We start from the raw sequence: 22,731 nt of genomic DNA on the forward strand, positions 1-22,731 counted from the left end.
TTAGTTTTCTCCCAAGTACTAAAATTATTTGTTGCTGTTGAAAATGGGATTTTTTCTCTTATTTATGCTTTCATTATATGTTCCAATTGATTATTATTTATATCCAACAACATATTACTTATTGTATTTTAATTTTTAACAAGTCACAATATTGAATGATCTTATTTTTCCTAGTCATTTTTAACTTGATTCCTTTGGTTTTGTAGATTTACAATGACATAATCTGAAAAGCTACTTTGCCTTCTTCCTTGCAGAATTTTATGTCTCTAATTCATATCACCTGGCTAATTGCATAGACTAGTAATTTCAGACACTGTTAAGTAACAATTGGTGATTTAAGTAACATGTATTTTGCTTTAGTTTTCTTCCCAGTATTTAAGCTTCAGACAAAGAGAAAATTTTTAAAGCAGCTAGAGAAAAGAATTCTCACCATACAAGGGAAATACCATAGGGCTTTTCAGTGGATTTCTCAGCAGAAACCTTTCAGGCCAGGAAAGAGTGGGATGATATAATCAAAGTGCTGAAAGAAAAAACCTGCCAAACAAGAATAGTTTACATAGCAAAGTTGTCCTTCAAAAATGAAGGAGAGATAAAGACTCTTGAGATACACACAAAACGGGAGAATTTATGATCACTAGACCAGCCTTACAAGAAATACTGAAAGCAGTCCTTAAAGCTGAAATATAAAATACATTGGTAAAGGTAAGTATAACATTAAATTTAGAATATTTTAATACTGTAATATAATAGTATGTTAATCACTTAACTTTAGTATGAAGATCAAAAAACAAAAGTATTAAAAATAACTATAGCTGCAATAATTTGTTAATGGACACACAATATAAAATAATGTAAGTTGTGGGTGCTTGGGTGGTTCAGTCAGCTAAGTGTCCGACTTTGGCTCAGGTCATGATCTCACAGTTTGTGGGTTCGAGTCCCATGTCAGGCTCCGTGATGACAGCTGGGAGCCTGGAGCCTGCTTCTGATTCTGTGTCTCCCTCTCCACCCCTCCCCTGCTCACACTCTGTCTCTCTCTGTGTCTCAAAAATAAATAAACATAAAAAAAATTAAAGAAATATACGTTGTGACAACAAAAACATAAAATATGAAGGGAGAAGTAAAAGAGAATAATTTTTGTAAGTAATCAAAGTTACATCATTATTTGCTTAAAATAGACTACTATATCTATGTTATGTTATGATGTTAAAATGGTATGTAAACCCTATGAATCACAAAGCAAAAACCTACAGTAGGTACAAAAGATAAAGAGAAGGTAATCAAAGCATATTGCTACAGAAAATCATCAATTCACAAAGAACGACAAGAAGAGAAGAAAACGAAACAAAGGAACCGGAAAACTAATAAGATGTCACTAGTAAGTCCTTACAAATTGATAATTACTTTAAATGTAAATGAACTGGTTTCTCTAATCCAAAGAGTGGCTAAAAAGATTACAATGACAAAAAAAAAAAGGCCAACTATATTCTGCCTATAAGAGACTCACTTCAGCTTTAAAAACACACAGACTCAAAGTGAAGGGATGGAAAAAATATTCCATATAAATATTCCAAATAAAAGAGAAAAGAGATAGCTATACTTCTATTAGACAAAATAGACTTTAGGTCAAAAACTCAAACAAGAGAAAAAGGTCACTGTATAATGATAAAGGGGTCAATTCAGAAGGGGACTTGACAACTGTAAACACATATGCATACAACATTGGAACGCCTAAATATATTAAGCAAATGCCAACAGATTTGAAGGGAGAAGTAGCCAACAACACAGTAATAGTAGGGGACTTCAATACCCCACCTTCAATAATGAACAGATCATCCAGGAAGAAAATCAATAAGGAGACATTGGACTTGAACTATACTTTAGACCAAATGAATCTAACGGATAAATATAGAAGATTCCATCCAACAGCATTCTCCAGGATAGATGATGTTATGTCAGAAAACAGGTCTTAGCAAATTTAAAGATTCAAGCCATTCCAAGTATCTTCTTGAACCACAATAGTATGGAACTAGAAATAAATAACAGAAAGAAAACTGGAAAACTCATAAATAGTGTAAGTTGCTCATTCCTAAGCAACCTATGGGCCAAAGAAGAAATCAAAAGGAAAATCATAAATATCTTGAATCAAATGAAAGTGGAAACACAAATGAAAGTGGAAATACCAAAACTTATAGATACAGCAAAAGCTGATAAAAGGGTGAAGTTTATAGCAGTAAATGCCTATTTTTAAAAAAGAAAGATCCCAAATCAACAAACTAACTTTACACCTCTAGAAACTAGGAAAAGAAAAAGAAACTAAATCCAAATTTAGCAGAAGGAAGGGAATAACAAAGATTAAAAAATAGAAAAGATCATTGAAAGTAAGAGTTGGTTTTTTGAAAAGAAAAATAGAATTGACAATTTTAGCTAAGCTAAATAAGAAAAGAAAAAAATGAATTAAAATTAGAGAGAGGAGGTATTACAACTGATACTGCAGAAATACAAAAGATTGTAAGAGACCATTATGAACATTATACACCAACAGATTGGATAACCTTGAAGAAAAGGATAAATTACTGGAAACATACAACCTAGCAAGACTGAATCAGGAAGAAATAGAAAATCTGAACAGACCAAGAACAAGTAAGGAGATTAAATCAGTAGCCATAAACCTCCCAAGAAAGAAAAGCCCCGATCAGATGATTTCACTGGTGAATTCTATGAAACACGTGAAGTACTAATACCAATCGTCACACTCTTCCAGAAAATCGAAGAGGAGGGAACACTCCCAGACTCACAAAGTCAGCATTACCCTGACACCAAAGCCAGATAAGGGCACTACAAGAAAAGAAAACTGAAGGCTAATATTCCTGGTGAATCCAGAGGCAAAAATTTTCAACAAAACACTAACAAACCAACAGTACATTAAATGAATCATACACCATGATCAAGTGAGATTTATCCCTCGCATGCAAGTATGGTTCAATACATGCAAATCAATAAATGTAATATACCACATTAATAGAATGAAAAATAAAAAGTCACCTTAGGATCATCTCAACAGATGCAGAAAAAGCATTTGACAAAATTCAACATCTTTTCATGGTTAAAACTCTCAACAAATTTGGTATAAACAGACCCCAACATGATAAAGGCCATATATGACAAGCTTATGGCTAACATCATACCATGGTGAAAGCTGAAAGCTCTACTTCTAAGATCAGGAACAAGACAAGGGTGCCCACTTTCACCAATTTTTTTCAACATAGTACCGGAATTTCTAGCTAGAGCAATTAGGTAAGAAACAGGAATAAAAGACATCCAAACTGGAAAGGAAACAAAGTAATATTCTTTCAGTTTGCAGATGATATGATCTTATATAAAGAAACTCCTAAAGGCTCCACCAAAAAACTGTTAGAACTAATAAACAAATTCAGGAAAGTTGCAGGGCACAAAATCAACATACAGAAACCAGTTGCATGTCCGTGCACTAACAACAAACTATCTGCAAAGGATATAAAGAATAAAAAAAAAAAAAGGGATATAAAGAATATAATCCTATTTATAGTGGCATCAAAAACAATAAAATACTTAGGAATAAATTTAATCAAGGAAGCAAAAGATCTATACCCTTAAAACTATAAAACACTGATGAAAGAAATTAAAAAATGATGCAAATGGAAAGATATCGTTTTGTTGGATCAAAAGAATTAATATTGTTAAAATATGCATTCTACCCCAAATCTTCTATAGATTCAATGCAATCAAAATTCCAATGGCACTTTTTCACATAGAAAAAAAAATATATATATCCCAAAATTTGTATAGAACAACAAAAGACCTCAAATAGCAAAAGCAGGAGGTATCACACTTCCTGATTTCAAACTATATCACAAAGCTATAGTAATCCAAACAGTATGGTACTGGAATAAAAACCAATACATTGGCCAAACAAACAGAACTAAGAGCACAGATTTGATACATGTATGATCAACCAATATTTGAAAAGGGAATCAAGAATACTTGATGGAGAAAGATTAGTCTCTTCAATAAATGGTGCTGGGAAAACTGGATATTCACAGGAAAAATAACGAACTTGACCCCTATCTCGCACCACACACAAAAATTAAGATGGATTAAAGACTTTAATGTAAGACCTGATAATGTAAAACTTACAGAATAAAACGGAGAGAAAAGGCTCCTTGACATTGGTCTTGGCAATGATTTTTGGATGTGACACCAAAACCACAAGTGACAAAAGCAAAATAAACATCAAGCTACAAAGCTTCTACACAGAAAAAAATAAAATAAAATCAGTCAATCAAGAAAGAAAATGAAAAGGCCATCTATAGAATGAAAATATTTACAAAAAAGTTATCTGATAAGGGACTGGTATCCAAAATACATAAATAACTCTTACAGCTTAATAGCAAAAAAATAAAACCCCAAATAATCCATTTATAAAACGGGGGGAACCTGAAAAGACATTTTTCTAAAGAAGATATCCAAATGTCTAACAGGTACATGAGAAGATGTTGAACATCACTAACCATCAGGGAAATGAAGATCAAAACCATGAGATACCACCTTATGCCTGTTAGAATGGCTAGTATCAAAAAAACAAGAGATAACAAGGGTTGGCGAGGATGTGGAGAAAAGGGCATACTTGTGCTCTGTTGGTTGGAATATAAATTGGGGAAGCCACATAGAAAACAGCATGGAAGTTCTTTAAAATATTCAAAATAGAATTACCATATTATTGTGACTTTATTAAATTGACGTCTGTTAAGTACAGCCCTGAGATGTCAGATGGTGAGCTATGGTTCCACAAAAGACCACAGAGAATTAAAACAGAATACTTTACTACTCACAGGTTTCAGGGAAAGTACACAGCATGCCTCGAGGGGCCACATGGGAAGTCAAGGCCTGGTGTAGGCAGAGAGTGGCAGAACCTAGGGCACTTGCTTACAGAAAGATCCTGGTCTAAGGCCAGATTGGTCGATTCAAACCACAAGAGTAGGGTTTTGGTTAGCTTTGCAGGGGTTTTATCTAAGGAGCACATAAAGGAAAGGCCCCAGGAAGAGGGGAGATTTTTATCACAAGGCCATTGAGGAAAGTCACCATAGGAACTTACATTTACTTACGACTGCCTGCTGCTATCTGAGGCAGAAACTTGCATGAGGAACTAATGTCATTTTAAGGCCTGTGCAGTCTGCCTGGCCAAACAAGATGGATGCCCAGGCAGCAATATTATGGAGTAGACTAGCTAACCTCTTGATATATGTTATTCAGCAATCCTATTTCTGGGTATGCATCCAAAGAACATGAAATCACTATCTCAAAGAAACATCTACACTCCCATGTTCACTGTAGCATTATTCACAATACTCAAAACATGGAAACAACCTAAGCTGCCACTGATGAATGAATGGGTAAGGAAAATACCTGCAATGGAATATTATTCAGCCATAAAAACAAGGAAATCCTGCTATTTTTGACACATGGATGGATACTGAGGAAATGATGCAGAATGAAATAAGTCAGGGAGAGAAAGACAAATACTGTTTCACCTCATTTATATGTAGAACCTAAAAAAGCCAAACTCATAAAAATACAGAGTAGAATGGAGGTTGCCAAAGGCTGGGTGTCAGAGAAATGGGGAGATGTTGGTCAAAGGGTATAATCTTCTAGTTTTAGATGATAAGATATGGGGATCTAGTGCACAGCATGATTATAGTTCTCGATACTGTATTATAGACTTGAAAGTTGCTAAGAGAATATAACTTAAATGTTCTCACTATTTAAAAAAAAGGTAATTATGAGAGGTGATGGATGTATTAAGTAATTTTTTGTGGTAATAATTTTATCTATTTTGTTTTATTTTTAAATGTTTTATTTATTTTTGAGAGACAGAGAGAAAGAGAGAGAGAGAGAGAGAGAGAGAGTGAGAGAATGTGAATGGGGGAAGGGCAGAGAGAGACAGGGATGGAGGATCCAAAATGGGTTCTGTGCTGAGCGGACAGCCTGATGGGGTGCTCGAACTCACGAACTGTGAGATCATGACCTGAGCCAAAGTTGGATGCTTAGCCAAACTGAGCCACCCAGGTGCCCCTTTGTGGTAATCATTTTACAATGTATACATGTACCAAATAATCACACTGTACATGTTAAACTTACATAGTGTTACAGTTCAGTTCTATCTCAATAAATCTTGTTTAACAAAAATCTATTAAAAGTAGCTGATTTGTGATGAGCTACCAAGAGATCTGGGTGGAAGGGCCACTTACTATATCTTTTTATAAAAATTTTTTTAACATGATCATGTATTAAATTTTCCAAACAAAAAACATTACATAAACATAGTAGGCAAAATAATATTTTGTATATGAGTGACTGAAAAAATGCTTTAACTCAACCAGTGACTACAATATTAAAGAAGAAAGTAGCATTTAAACATACGAGTAGAAATATTCTACTATTGCTTACTTTAAAAATAAAGTTTAACAAAAAAATTTTTCATTAGGTCAGTGACCCTCCAAAATATTGATTCAATCATTTTTGAAAAATAAGTTTCCTTAAATACCTAAGATTTAACTTCTCCCAGTTACCAGGTGAGTCTCCAATCAGTAATGGCTTTATTAGTCTCCTCCTGACAGCAGTCCCTTAGGTTGATAATCACACTGTTTTCCTGTCTCTGTAGATCCCAGACCTACCACCTACCAGGGGTCAGCCTCCAGTCACATTTGAATATAGGAGCCCTTGTCAAAGTTACTTGCTGGAGAGCCATCCACTGCTTTCTTGGGTTCCCAAAGATCTTGTGGTGCTGGACTGAGTGGCTGGCTTCCATTTTGATAGGACTGAATCTGAGAAAAAAGACAAGCAATGTGAGAATACCATCTAGGTGTATCATGAACTCATTATTCTTATGCAACCCAGTGTTGATGCCAATACACTCTGATATATACCATGAATAACAGGTAAAATAGTTACCTGGACCCAACAGATTCTCACTGAGCTCCCTGAATATGGGGCCCATCTATCTTCCTACTTTATTTTCTCTTTTGCAGAGAACCAATCAAGGAGACAAATGAAACACTCTGCTGCAGTTCATTACTCTTAGGCACTTCAGCCCCGTATGTGGAACAAAGTTTCCAAATTTTTTAAAGATCAGGACAAATATAATGTTTTGTAGGTTTAAGAGACTTCTAAATGGATGTGAAGTTCAAAAAGGGAGAAATAAAAGAGGAGGAATATAGTGGCCACAAAGGTATAGCAGTATATAAAAAATAACACATTTTACAAAATAAAGTTCAAGTGATATTGTGTTGAATCTCAATTGTTTTGAAAAATAATGAAATTGAAAATGTTTCAGAGGAAGAAAGCATAGAAACCAATAGAACTTTCTTCTCCATTGGGAAGAAACTGGGGATCTTCAGATCTGGGAATCAAAAAGCTTCCAGTACCTTCTTCTACTAGCCCTGGCCCAATGACTTGCACTTCACAAAAAGTCAAAAGCTTTCCTTTCCCCTGAATGGTCAGAGTTACATGTTGCTCACTCATTGTTCTCTCAGGACTGAGGCAAAAATGGTCATACCTGAAAGGAAAATCGTATTATCTTCATCCATAATGGCTATGACCACATTTTGATTTAGGCTTCTGGATTTGTGTGAAATAATGATTGTCTTCTCTTGCTTCTATCAATATCTTTCTTAATTTGTTTCCATTCATGGGCAACAGAGAAACTATTCAGACTTGCTATCAATAATATGAATCAATTCAATAGGCTGTCTTCAAATATAATTATTGATTTGTCTTTCACAGAGGCCCTCAGTCTATCACAGATTTTTCCAAGACGGGTAAGCTCATTGCTGATATTCTTTCTTGCTTCCAAAACTGTAAATCCTCTGCTGTACAAAGCTACACTCATAATCACAAACAAGATGCTTTCACTATTTTCCGCTTTATTTATGATTTTCTAAAATGATACCTACCATTCATCTAACTCTTGAACTTTCAGTTGTTTCAACATCAATTACATATTTTTATGCCTCCTAAGCTGCCAGTTTCAGAAAAAAGTGGCTAGCTACTTTCTTCCGAGTATACTTTGGACTTAGTGCTATTGTAATTCTTATATATACTGTGTGTAGGTGTATATGTGTGTGTGTGTGTGTGTGTGTGTGTGTGTGTGTGTGTAGTATAGTATAGTATAGTATTTCCATACTTGCACATTGTTAATTACACCCAAATGCTAAATCATGTCTTTTGAGGAAATTACTAATATTGGTTTGAATGGAAGGGTAAGTTACAAAACAGGATTTAAATGTAACAAAAATATGAGTAAATTATAATTACTGGAAACACTCAAAATTCATGTAATTTCATAAGAAAACCATAAATCTTTTTCTACTTAAGATATATCTTAAGAATGAAGTTCAGGGGCGCCTGGGTGGCACAGTCGGTTAAGCGTCAGACTTCAGCCAGGTCATGATCTCGCGGTCCGTGAGTTCGAGCCCCGCGTCGGGCTCTGGGCTGATGGCTCAGAGCCTGGAGCCTGTTTCCGATTCTGTGTCTCCCTCTCTCTCTGCCCCTCTCCCGTTCATGCTCTGTCTCTCTCTGTCCCAAAAATAAAAACGTTGAAAAAAAAAAAAAAAAAAAGAATGAAGTTGAAGTCCAAACCTGAAATTTTAGGTACCATTTGGTACCAAATTCTTCAACTAGAATTCATGGCTCCATTGAGTGCCCCATGATAGTAGTCCCTTAAGGTGGTAATCATTACCACCTCCAGTTTTGGTGGATCCCAGATCCACCTGGAGTCCATCTTCCATAGTGATTAAAAACAGTTCTTGACCAAATCAGTTTCTGGAGACCCATCCCCTGCTTTCTTAGGGGGATCCCAAGGGACTGTTGGTGCTGACCTGGGTGGCTGATTTCAATTTTGAAAGAACTGGGTGTGGGAAGAAGAGACATGGAATGTCATCCTATAGGATGTAGCACGAATTTGGTACAATTGCATAATCAAGAGTTCACTCTATCACAGTCTAACACATCCCATGAAAACCGGGGAGACGTTAAACCTAGCCCATCCTGTTCTTATTTGATTTATTTAAAGTGAAACCATTCTGCCATTTCTACATCTTAATCTCATTCAAAACAAATTTCTACAATATATTCCCATTCAATTCTAAATTTTAAAAAACATAAAATTTAATGTTCTGGACACTTATGCCCCATGTTCTCGTGTAACAAAAAAAGCACAGCTGAGCGAAGGTCAAACGCATACTCTCGAAATAGAAGCCTACATAAAATAATTCCCTACAATATCAAATTCAAATTAAACCTCCTAAATAGCATTGTGGTAAACCTCAATTGCTTCAGCGACTGGAATAAGCCGAAAATATTTACAGACACACACAGAGGCATACTGACCAAAGTAATTTCCTTGTTCTTCAGGGCTCCCTGAGGGGAAAGAAATGGCATTCTCAGAATTGAGTTCCAAAGGGCTTCCAGCATATTCTGCCGTCCTGTGACCCATTGGTTGTTTTGCACTTCACAAAACAACAGAAGCCCTGTTCTCCCGTTAATAATCACATTCACGTATCCTCCTTTCTTTCCTCCACAGTTGAAAGCCTCTGTTTCCCCAGGGCTCAGGAAAGAAATGGTTGACACCTGAACATAAAACTGCATTGTCACCATGGATAATTCTTAAATGATTATTTTGGCCTGGATTATTTGTTTATGCTCTTTGACAATGTTAATTAATAATTGTGTTTCCTCCGCCATTTCAAGTATTATTTTTTTATTTTATTTCAATTTACTCATTAGGCACACAGAAATATTCCCAGACCATCTGTCAAAAATATGGTTCAATTCAGAACACTCTTTTTTAAATTTTTACTTTTTTTCTTTTTTTAAGTGTTTATTTATTTTGAGAGGGGGCTAGGGGCAGAAGGAGAGAGAGAGGAATCCCAAGCAAGGTTCCATGCTCAGTGTGGATCCTGACGAGGGACTCAATCCCACAACCCTGGGATCATGATCTGAGTTGAAATAAGGAGTCAGTCACTCAACCAATTGAGCCACCCAGGCGCCCCCAGAACACTCTTTTAAAATAGTTATTGGTTGTATTTTTCCAGCCAGTTCATGGGCTGTCAAGTATTTTGAAGAAAATTCTATTCGTCCCTAATCCTTTTTTCCCTTATTTATAGATTTATAAAGACTACACTGCACGGGGCGCCTGGGTGGCGCAGTCGGCTAAGCGTCCGACTTCAGCCAGGTCACGATCTCGCGGTCCGGGAGTTCGAGCCCCACGTCGGGCTCTGGGCTAATGGCTCAGAGCCTGGAGCCTGTTTCCGATTCTTGTCTCCCTCTCTCTCTGCCCCTCCCCCGTTCATGCTCTGTCTCTCTCTGTCCCAAAAATAAATAAACGTTGAAAAAAAAATTAAAAAAAAAAAAAGACTACACTGCAAAAGAACCAATTCATAGTCAAATAATTACTTAGAAACTTTCTGCACTTTTAATCTTGTTTACGAGTTTCCAGACTGCATAACCATTACTCATTTAGTCCTTGAAAGTTTAAGCTGCTTTCAAGCCAAGCACACATTTTTTAACTTCTCTGAAAAAGTCAGTAACTGATATTATCAGACACAGTTGTTGCCAAATCTTTCTGCTGTATACCACTATGACAGTTCTCAAGTTTTTTATATTCTTTAATTTTTTACACATTAGCTTTTTGTCATTAACTGAAATCTAGAGAAAAGAATGCTTTATTCAGCTTTATAGCCTCTGTTACTAGGACAGTCTCTTAAATACAAGAGTTCAATAATATTTCAGAGAAAGTACCTATATTAGTAAAATAAAACATATAGGAACTGATTTTAAATGTAACTTGACGAAATTTATTTCTATGAATACTCTAAAATTTGTATTTGTTTTTATTTTTGCAAAGCCCATAAATGTTTAAGTTCTCTGTTTTAATTTAAGATGAATTTCAAGAATAAAATCTTATCTATTGCTAAGATTTTCCTTCCCTTTGGTAGGTGCTCTCCAACCAGATTCACAGCTTCCCTTGATCTCCTCATGAGAGCGATTTCTTCATTTGAAAATCACCATCATTTGCATTGTCTTTGTGGATCCCAGATCTCCCATCTACCAGTGTCAATCTCTCACCATGTTTGAGTACAAGAACCTTTGTCAAAGTAATTTTCTGGAGATCTATCCATTGACTTCTCAGGGGACCTCAAGAAATTCTCAGTCCTAGACTGGTAACTAGTTTGATTTTGATGGAATTGGATGTAAGCATATAAAAGATGATGCAAACAAATTTCAGTTAAAATGCAGACTTCATGTCTATACATGAAATGTAATCAATGAATGACTCTGGTCACTACATACAGTTATGACACCAAATTTGATACTCTGGAAACTGTGTCAAGAGTTGAAGAGTTAGGGGCGCCTGGGTGGCGCAGTCGGTTAAGCGTCCGACTTCAGCCAGGTCACGATCTTGCGGTCCGTGAGTTCGAGCCCCGCATCGGGCTCTGGGCTGATGGCTCAGAGCCTGGAGCCTGTTTCCAATTCTGTGTCTCCCTCTCTCTCTGCCCCTCCCCCATTCATGCTCTGTCTCTCTCTGTCCCAAAAATAAAAAAAATAAATAATAAAAAAAAATCCATTTTAAAAGAGTTGAAGAGTGAGAGATATTTTTGTTTGCAGGGGAAAGACTGAGAGATAAACTGATAGCTCTATCCAAATAGGTTTAGGGTATTTCTTTCATTGAAAGTCAGTGTGACAGAATTAGAATTAGAAGAAATGTTTTCAACATACAAATGTGAAAATTTTTAGGTCACCACAGAGAAAAACTTATATTTTTAATCATGAGCTCTAGCCTATAAAGACATATTATGCCTCAAAACATTGCATATTTACCTTATCTATAAATATTCAAATAGAAGCTAGTGGCTATTTCTTGGAGATAGGGAGAAAATATCACTACATTACAAAATCTGCTAAACTAGAAAAACTGTAAGTATCCATATAACTTTAAAATTTGAAGATTGTTGCAAATTCAATTTTATTTTTTATTTCAATCTTTAAATTTTAAATTGGTGTCAGTTTCTTGCAAGGTCAGTCATATTATAACTATGAAATCATTGTGTTGATTGATTTTTCATGTGAATTGACTATGTTTTTTTAATATGTAATTTTTTTAAAATACAAAAAAATCCTTCGTAAATGAAGTTTTGAAAACCTTGAGATTCATAGACACTATCTTGCTATTTAAAAGTGCATTAATAGGGCACCTGGGTGGCTCAGTCGGTTAAGCAACCGACTCTTGACTTTGGCTCAGGTCATGATCTCATGGTTCGTGAGTTCAGGCCCCTGCATCGAGCCCTGTGCTGACAGTGTGGAGTCTGCTTGGGATTCTGTCTCCTTCTCTCTCTGCCCCTCACCCGTTTGCTCTCTATCTCTCTCTCAAATAAAAATAAAAACTTAAAAAAAAAAAGTAGATTAATAAATCTTCAAATCATTTAACAAAAAAAAAAAATTAGAGAATTCTTTGATGAGATATATTTTCAAAGCTTGGTATCTACCAAACAATACCAGATTCATTGTAAACCTTTGGTGTGAACACAGATCTGCCTCTTCACTATTTAACAGAATATAAGCCTATAATCAGTAAAGACTAAAGTTGAGAACTCATCAGTAGGCCTGTGAACTGGTTAGATATTGAGACAATTACATATTCCATGTACAAGGTTATGGATTTTATTCTTGAAATCCAACTGCCTAGTTCAATTCTTGGCTGTACTACATAAGACTTTAGTGGGGATTAAATAAATTAAGATTTGTAAAGTACTAAGAACAGTGTCTTGCACATAATAAATATCATATTAAGTAGTTTTGCTTTTTTTTTTTGAAATACAATTAGGAGCGCCTGGGTGGCTCAGTTGGTTGAGCATCTGACTTTGGCTCAGGTCATGATCTCAAGGCTTGTGAATTTGAGCCTCGCATGGGGCTCGATGCTGTCAGCACAGAGCCTACTTCAGATTTTCTGCGTCTCTCTCTGCTTCGTCCCCACTTGTGCTCTCTCTCTCAAAAATAAATCTTTAAAAAAAAATACAATTAAAAAATAAAACTTCCTGTTTGATACTAATGGAAAACTTGTCAGCAGAAATTTTTAATGGAAATGGGGTCAGAGCAATTTTTGGGTTCATTTAGATCATATTTCACACTATCTTTATTTCACTCTATTAATTAAGAACAGTTAAATAGGGGATCTGAGTGAAAGGCAGCTACCAACTGGATGAGCAAGATGCGTAGATGTTTCTACCTGAATCAAAGGGTTAATTCTATCAAGCAATCTGTGTGGTCCCCTAAATAACTATGTTATTTCTTTACAGAAAATTATATGGATTAGGTTTTTAAAGACTGAATCACAGAAATTATTAAAACTCCTCAAATTAATTAGAATCTCCACACTTTACCATTCACTGGGCCAAAAATAAATTCTTTCCTCTTAAAACTGCAGTTAGCATCTATCTAGTAGAGACAAACTGTTGGAAGAAAATATACTTAATGTCATAATCAATAGCAACGCATTTTAAAATATTTTAACTATAATTTTTAAAGGTGGTTTATGACTCATTATTTATGCTTATTGTAGAAAATTGGAAAATATAGGAAAAGTATAAAGAAGAAGCAAAAATTTCTACCTAATGCTACTCCTCAGAAAAAATAAACTTTAACATTCAGTGGATTTTTATGTAACTTTTTTCCTATGCTTATTTTTATGATTTCACTTGAAATCATACTATGTGCCCAATTTTCCATATGGCCTTTTTAATCTGAAACTACAATTATCTGGTTATTAATAATAATGATAAAAATTTCATAACTATTAAACTATTGCAGTTTATTCTATGAAGCACTATAATTTATTTATCATTTTCCTTAATGTAGTATTTAGATGGTCTTTTTTTTTCTTTTTAAAATACTGCTACAGAAAAATTATAACATGTGGAGAAAAGCTTCTACCTGTATTTTAGATCCTTTCCCTACAGCCGATCCCCAAAACTAGAATATTTAAGGCTTGTGATGTTCATTACAAATTTTAGTCGTGACTCAGTTAAATAGATTTCCTGTCATATGATTAATATTTCATGTGATCTAACTAATAATTAGAACCTTAAAATACAGTTAATAGTTTTTATTATGTGATTTCTGCTTTGACATGTGAATTCTGTCTTCTTTATACTTAAGGAATCAGCTTCTCAGGTTGGAAGGAGATATGTTCACAAGTCTAATCAGACTTAATATCTGTTATTAAATTATTTAGAGGAAGCAGATTTAATATTTCCACAAATTTCTATTAATTATCCAAAGAAACCTAAAAGAGGAAGACTAAATCATGGCAGGATATGAAGAGAGAAAGTGGAATGGATGATTTGGGCTCCCAATGTCTTCATTTAAATATATTTGGATAGATTATGATACTGATAAGGAAGTCAATAATAATAAAGATAATGGGGAGGATAAACAGCATTATCTTTACCCTGACATTCATAATCAACAAAGCATTTCCTAAAAGAGCACTGTGCTCTCTTAACTGCAGTAACCAGCTTGGGCTCTGATTATATGAATAATTATATGCATGATTGCATGTACTTTGGACCTTAAATGGTATTTATGGAAGATTTCATATTCAAAAAAAATGGGAAATGAGAAGAGTAATAAATTTTGATCATAAAAATGCAACAATCTGGCTTCTGTTAAATCAGTGTGAAATAAGAGGATTCGCTGATGAGATGGTGACAGCTGTCACCATCCATCGCTAAGTGACCAATAAAAGCTTTAGAAATGCGCTTCATTCTCATCACAGATCCTTCCTCTGAAAGAAGAGTAAGAACTTGATGTGAAATCTACTGGTGAGACAACTACTTAACGATTTTCATTAGTTTCTATTTAAATTAGCAGAAGTGTGGACATCTCTAACGTGGTCAAACCTACAATCTGTTTGGAGCAGAGATCAAAACTTCTGACTAGAAGTTTAAAAAAAGGTAAAGGGAAAAACAAATTCCTTAAGAATTCAACAAATTGAGGAGGGAATTAAAATATTTATGAAACATGATTCATTTTAAAAATGAGAAGTACAGATGTTGTGTAAGGGTACAAACTTGGAATGAGTATTTACAAGCCCTAGAGGTCTAAGGCACAGTATAGTGAATGTGGACAACAATATTGTACTATCATCATCAAACTTGCTAAGAGACTGGTACTTAAGTACTCCAACCACTAAAAAAAGGATAATATGCAACACGATTGAGGTGCTAACTGCATTAACATGTGCCTTAAATTTACACAATATGTCAAATATATTTGTATAAAGTGGCATTTTGAAAAAAGAAAAGAAAATGAAGGGTAATAATTCCATTAGTAGAGGAAGAAAGCAAGCGGTAGAGGGAGAAAGAAAAGAGAAGTGGTATAAGGAAGAAGATTCTTTGCCAGCCCCCTATCCAAGAGGATAAGATTCAAGCTCCATCCTTTGGAAATGAATTTTGCTGCTGACTTGAAAATGTTCCTTAACGAATTCCTAAAATTGCAAGTGAAAACAACACTTCTATGTGAAACATACTGTGGTAAAGTCTTTTTGACAACAGCTAACATTTGAATCACAAGTAATGTCAAGCTGCTCTATAAACTTTACATGTTGTCAAAGGTAAACACAAGAAGATTGCAACAGATATATGTTTTCGAACTAAAATTACGGTTCTAAATAGTGTTTTTTTTTTCCTGATCTCGATGTAAATGCGAAGGAAATTTCCATATTTCAAACTCCATTTAATCATGCAATTGAGGAGTGTCCACCTTTACTTCAACTGGAAGTGATAAATGGGCAATGCAGTGATATGCTGAAAGGCAAAAGATGCCATCCAAATGATGAGTGTGCTCAACTAAAATCATATGCTTGTGAGTTAATACCAGTATTTGGTGTATCTATGTGAAAAGTAAATTCTCAAAATTGAAATATATAAAATTTTAAAACGCACTAGCCTTAACAGATGAACATTCACAATTAACTTTGATGAGAATATTGACTTTGAACCCCAAATAAGCAAAAGGTTATCTCCCTTGCTCCAGAATTCCATTCTTCTCCTAAGTAGCATACACTATTAAAATATTTTAATCCATTGTTATTATATTATCTTTTGAGTTTCATTAATAAAAAATTGTGGAAATTTATTTTTTCTTTTTATATGAATATTTACATAATATCCTTGATTTTTATTCTTATTCACCCTTCATATCCTGAAATAGATACTATCTGGACCTTCCCAAAAGTTTGTCAATCCCTAATATAAATTATAGTCATACTGTCATTATAGTGTAATTCTCTTATCAAGTATACGCATTGGGGTGCCTGGCTGATTCAGCCAGTAGAGCATATGTCTCTTGATCTCAGGGTTTTGAGTTCAAGCCCCATGTTGGGTGTGGAGCTTAGTTAAAAAAAAAAAAAGTATGTGCATTGATTCTAGTATTAAACATGAACATATTGCTAATCTAGTCATTGTCAAGAGATTGATAATTTCTAGTGATTATTCTTCTATGTTCCTTGTATTTCTATGAATATTTTATGCAGAGAGCAGGAGTTATATCTATAGCTATTTAAACCTTATTTAGTAAATATTTACTATTTTATTATTTTATTTTTATTTTTTAAGAGTATACAACTCTTTTAATGTTTATTTATTTTTGAGAGAAAGAGATAGAGTGCAAGCAGGAGAGAGAGAGTGCGAGACCAGAATCTGAAACAGGCTCTAGGTTCTAAACTGTCAGCACAAAGCCCAACGTGGGGCTTGAACTCCGGAACCACGAGACCTCAGTCCGAGCTTAGGTTGGATGCTTAACCGACTGAGCCACCCAGGTGCCACAATATTTATTATTTTAAATAATGATATAATTAAATTATTTTTCCTGCCAAACAATAAGTATGTACAAATTTTTACATTAAAAATGAAGGCATAGGGGTGCCTGGGTGGCTCAGTCAGTTAAGTGTCCGACTTCAGCTTGGGTCATGATCTCATGGTTCGTGAGTTCGAGCTCCTCGTCAGACTCTGTGCCAACAGCTCAGAGCCTGGAGCCTGCTTCGGATTCTGTGTCTCCCTCTCTCTCTGCCCCTCCCCTGCTCGCACTCTATCTCTCTCTCAAAAAATAAATAAACATTAAAAAAATTTTTTTAAATAAAAAAAAGAAATGAAGGCATAATATTGATACAGGATAGAATGGAGATGCAGTAGCCTAAACAACTAGAACAGTAGAGAATAGAATAAAATATACTTGAAAAAATTTTGCAAGTTTCAAATAAAAATAAATGGAAGTTATATTTTGCTGTGACAAAGCAAAACCAAAAATCTATCTTTTGTGTTAAGAAAAATAAAGTTCATAATACTAAGACACATTTTCAGCAAATACATAGTGAAGCTGACAAGTTACTTCCTCTCAAAAGTTAAAAAGAATTGATAAAAATTTGTCTGCTAGAACTAGAATTAAATATGTGAAAAGGTTTTAAAAAATAATTTTAAAAGAATCCAAGCTTTTAACTTTAGCCAACTATAAAATAGCTCTTTTTTTTTTAAGTTTATTTATTTATTTCTGAGAGAGACAGACAGAGTGTGAGTGAGGGAGGGGCAAAGAGAGAGGGAGACACAGAATCCAAAGCAGTTTCCAGGCTCCAAGCTGTCAGCGCAGAGCGCACTGCGACTCGAACCTATGAATCAGGAAATCATGACCTGAGCCAAAGTCAGACATTTAATGGACTGAGCCACCCAGGCGTCCCTAAAATAGCTTGGTTCTTACGCACACAGAAAGTAATTTTTAGATGAAGAAATTGGAAAATATGTTATTTCAATTATGAAAACTTTGTTCGAAAATTATGAGAAAAAGACTTTAAAAATATATTTGACAAAAAGCTGAAGATTTCAATTAAACCAAACAATTGCCCATGGAATGCAAGACCTGTATAACACCAAAGATCGACTGATTCAAACTTTGAAAAGTTGCAGGAACTTGTCTTTAGCTTCTTATCTGTAGGTGAGTCATGTGATGTAAAAAGCACTGCCAAATTAACATTCGATGTGTATTTCTCAAAGGACATCCATATTTATGAAGAAAGGTGGTCAATTTATGGCTTAAATGGAACTCATAGCAGAGATTTTTTTTTTAAGCTTATTGATTTATTTTGAGAGAGAGAGAGAGAGAGAGAGAGAGAGAGAGAGAGCAACTGGGGGGGAGGCAGAGAGACAGGGAGAGAGAGAAAAGCCCAAGTAGGTTCCATGCTGTCAAAGTGGAGCCCAACGCGGGACTTGATCTCAGGAACTGTAAGATCATGACCTGAGCCAAAACCAAGATTTGGATGCTTAACTGACTGAGCCACATGGCAGCCCCAAGATATTTTTAATTTCATATGTCTGCCAAAGAATTTTTGATATGAAATATTAGTTTCTATCACAACAGAGGATGCTCCAACTCTGTTAAGCCAAAAGTCTTGATTTATTGAAATTTTAAGACAAGAAACATGTTTCCCTTCCTGCTTTGTTTCTACCTGTGATGCATACTGAAAACATATATGCCCCAGTTTTCTGAAGCAAACTATGAAAATTGCCATAGATGCATTTAACATCATTCAGGGAATATGTGCAAATGCTATGAGCCACCAAATTGTTTTGGGATTACTGAAAGAAATAGAAGACAATGAATTTAATCATCTTGTGTTCTTCACCAGTGTTTGTTGGTTAAATTGTGGAAGAGTTGTACAAGGATTAACTGCACTGTTAATTCCAATTCAATGTTTTTCTTTTAATTTTTTTTTTTAACGTTTATTTATTTTTGGGACAGAGAGAGACAGAGCATGAACGGGGGAGGGGCAGAGAGAGAGGGGGACACAGAATCGGAAACAGGCTCCAGGCTCTGAGCCATCAGCCCAGAGCCCGACGCGGGTCTCGAACTCACGGACCGCGAGATCGTGACCTGGCTGAAGTCGGACGCTTAACCGACTGCGCCACCCAGGCGCCCCATCAATGTTTTTCTTGAAAGAAAAGGAATACTTGGCAAATATTCAAAATCCAAACACAAAACTTGGAAGTCTGATGTATGTTTTTTTTTTTTTTACTGCTACATCACATTGCCTATGAATGAGTTAGATTTGAAGTTATAAGAAAGAAAAAGCTTGTCTGTGAACTAGCTAGACAAGTACAAGAACGTATGTTGAAATTGAGTCTTTGCATAATGTAAATCAATAATAATGATTTTATATACTATTTAACATAAATCAATATGAAGAAGCTTTAAACTATGATTCAGAACACTATGAAAATTGACTATAAAAATTACAAGAAATATTTGAAGGATACCTTGTGGATATTTGTAAATTAAGAGTTGATTTTCAATTTATTCAGTATTTCTTTTAATTCAATGTTAGTAATAGTGGGTTAACAGAAGAGATAGTGAATTTACTTCTTTTGGATGCAAGCAGTTTTTAAACCGATATGTTTTTCTTTAAAGTTATATCAAATTTGGGGGCACCCAGGTGGCTCAGTCAGTTAAGATTCTGACTTCGGCTTAGGTCATGATCTCATGGTTCATGAGTTTGAGCCCCGCATAGGGCTCTGTGAGGACAGCTCAGAGCCTGGAGCCTGCTTTGGATTCTGTGTCTCCCTCTCTCTGCCCTTCCCCTGCTCATGCTCTGTCTGTCTCTGTCTCTCTCTCTCAAAAATAAATAAACATTAACAAAATTAAAATAAATAAATAAGCATTAAAAAAATTATCGAATTGTTTAAAAGATGAACAAGTTTTTTCAATATAAAAGCACATGACAAACGAACAATTCTTGGCACGGGATTCAGTTATTGGAGAATTGTTAAGTTTGGAACTTGGATATGTGAAACTATGTTTTTCTTTGGTTGTTAAATTCAACCTTCTTATTTTTATTTATTTATTTCTAATTTTATTTATTTATTTATTTATTTATTTATTTATTTATTTATTTATATTTGAGCCAAAATCAAGAGTTGGTTGCCCAACAAACTGAGCCACCCAGGCACCCCAAAACACAGACTCTTAACTACAGAGAACAAATTGATGGTTACCAGAGGGGGGGTGGGGGTGGATGGGGCGGTGGGTGAAATAGGTGATGGGGTTAATAGTACACTTGTTATGATGAGCACAGGGTGATGTATGGAATTGTTGAATCATTATATTGTACACCTGAAACTAACAGAACACTATGTTAACTATACTGGAATTAAAGAAAAAAGAATAAGAGGGATAAGGAGTGCATTTGTACCATTTTCAACAATGAGGAGAGGATCTGTAATAATATTATTGCAAAGTAACTGAATGTGTTTTCCCATAGAACCACATATACTGCTTATTAGCTTATTTTCTTATAGAAATAAAACAGTGGACAATAATGAAACTTCAGCACTTGGTTAAAATGTTTCTCTAGAAGAAACAGCCTTAAAAAAAAGTGTAAACCCTAATTCCTCACTGTGGACTCTTTGTGATCACCTCATTTATTTTCCTAATGAATAATTTGTTTCTTTCAGATGTGTTACAGTTTCTACCCTAAAGTCCAGAAGAACACAGACCTTCCCAGGTCAAGAATGAAAGAAACAGGTGACCATCACCATGCCCACTGGCCCAGAATTTTTTAACTCTGTAGAATTTAGTCACCAGGTGGTGCATTGTTAGACACTCCTTGACCCCTCTCCCTCTGGATTTGGACAGGGACGACTTGGTGAGTATATTTTTGTATTTTCTTTTCTTCCACAAATTTGGGGGCATGCAGGGGAATTCATCCCTCCTCAGTTTTTATTGTGTATCTTTTTTCTATTTGTCCTTCTATTCCTATTCAGTCTATTCTCCAGGCTCCTCTTCATCTGCCCTCCTTTTAGATGTCAAGATTCCAAATTTCCTTGCACAGCTAGCTTGTCTTTTCATTGTGTTCCCACTCAACAATTTCCCTGGGCAATTTCATACCTTTTCATGGCTCCGCCCACCACCCCTAACCATGGATTCTGTCTCTATTGAGGATTCAGACCTATCGTAGCAACAAAACTAAATTTCTTACCTAACCATCGTCTCCTCTTAAATTTCCACAGTCACCCAATCCTCAATGTTTAAAACTGAACTCATAATTTTCACCACAGATTTAATCTTCCTCCTTGTTTCCTGCAGGGCAGAAATTTGAGACTTATCCCATCCTCATTCCTCCCTCTTTTCTCCACCTGGGATGTCTAGCGTCCATGTTGAACTTTCTAAGAATACATCGCCTCCTCTTATGATTTCCAATTTTAATCATTGGATTAAATTTAGGGGTAGCTAAATTAAATTAAATAAATGTGTTGAGCACATTATCTGGTCTACTTTGACCCTCACAACAACAACCCTACAAAACAGACGTATTATTCACAAGATGTTAATAAACTTGACAAAGGACATAAAGCTAGTGGATTGAGGAACCTCCATTTGAATCACATGAGTTTTATTTCTCACTTCCATTAGCTCTTTTTTGTAAAGGAAGAAAAAGTGGCTTTCAAAGTAACCAGTTGCTAGATTCAGTTAACTGATTGTCTTCAAAACAGTTTATGTGTTGTGTGGAGGCAGCCATAAACTAATGGAGAGCAGAGCTGCTCCGGAGAACTCTTAATGCTATCGTGGGAACCACGTATGTGATTTCAAACTTTCTCCTAGCCATGTTAAGAAGTGAAAAAGAAACAGGTGACAGTAATTTTAAGAACGTATCTTATTTAACCCAACGTGTCACCGTTTTATCATTTCAACACTTATCCAGTACAAAAATTACCAAGATGCTTCACATTCACATCAAACACAAACACCTAGTGCTTGAAATCTCTTGTGTATTTTACATTTACAGCCCACCTCAGCCAGGATGCTAACTTTTCCATTTACTTGCTCTGTATGTAGATTCCATAAAATAAATAGCTCAAAACTAGTTTAATGGGGCACCTGGGTGGCTCAGTCGGTTAAGCGTTTTGACTCTTTGTTTCAGCTCAGGTCATGATTTCTCAGTGGGTGGGATCGAGCCCTGGGTCAGGCTCTGCACTGACAGCATAGAGTCTGCTTGGGAGCTCTCTCTTTCCCTCTCTCTCCCCTCTCTGCTCATGCTCACTCTCACCCTCTCGTTCTTTCAAAATAAACAAATAAACTAAAAAAAAAAAAAAAAAGTCTGTGTTTTGGTTTGTCTCTGTTTTTCTTTGTTCATTTGTTGCCCAAATTCCACATTTGAGTGAAATCATATGGTATGTGTCTTTCTCTGGCTGATTCACTCCTACTCTGCCATCTTCCCCAGAAGTCTATTCCTCTGATTCTTTAACACATCTCTGTCTTTTGCTTTTTGATGTGTTCCATCAATATTTTTTCTCCAAATGCCATCTTAGTTCAAACCTTTATCACCTCATGTGGTTACAAACAGCAGCTTTTGAATTGGTTTGCTAACGTCCTCTAACGTCAGCTTCATTTGTACACAGCTACCTGTATCACTTTTCAAAAATGTAATTAGATTAAATAATCAAAGCAAAATGTATCATTTATAATATGGCTGCTAATTTGCTGAATTCCAGTTATCATAATGTCATTTCTTAAAGAAATATAGTATGGACATTTGGAAAACCTGAATTGAAGTCCCTGTGATTTATATATGACCTTGAAGAAACTGCTTAACTTCTG

General features: G+C 35.3%; 1 protein-coding gene across 3 annotated transcripts in view; it reads right to left on the minus strand.

The window, feature by feature from the left end:
• The window catches only part of GUCY2C (guanylate cyclase 2C), a 141,473-nt gene that overhangs the window by 99,164 nt on the left and 19,578 nt on the right, over positions 1 to 22,731 (minus strand). For all 3 annotated transcript variants that reach the window (XM_043564729.1, XM_043564727.1, XM_043564728.1), the window contains exon 2: positions 6,718 to 6,860. The gene's annotated coding sequence lies outside the window, so the exon portion shown is untranslated. The remainder of the gene's footprint in view (positions 1 to 6,717; positions 6,861 to 22,731) is intronic.

Source organism: Prionailurus bengalensis, chromosome B4 (assembly GCF_016509475.1).
Source record: "Prionailurus bengalensis isolate Pbe53 chromosome B4, Fcat_Pben_1.1_paternal_pri, whole genome shotgun sequence".
Classification (NCBI taxonomy): domain Eukaryota; kingdom Metazoa; phylum Chordata; class Mammalia; order Carnivora; family Felidae; genus Prionailurus; species Prionailurus bengalensis.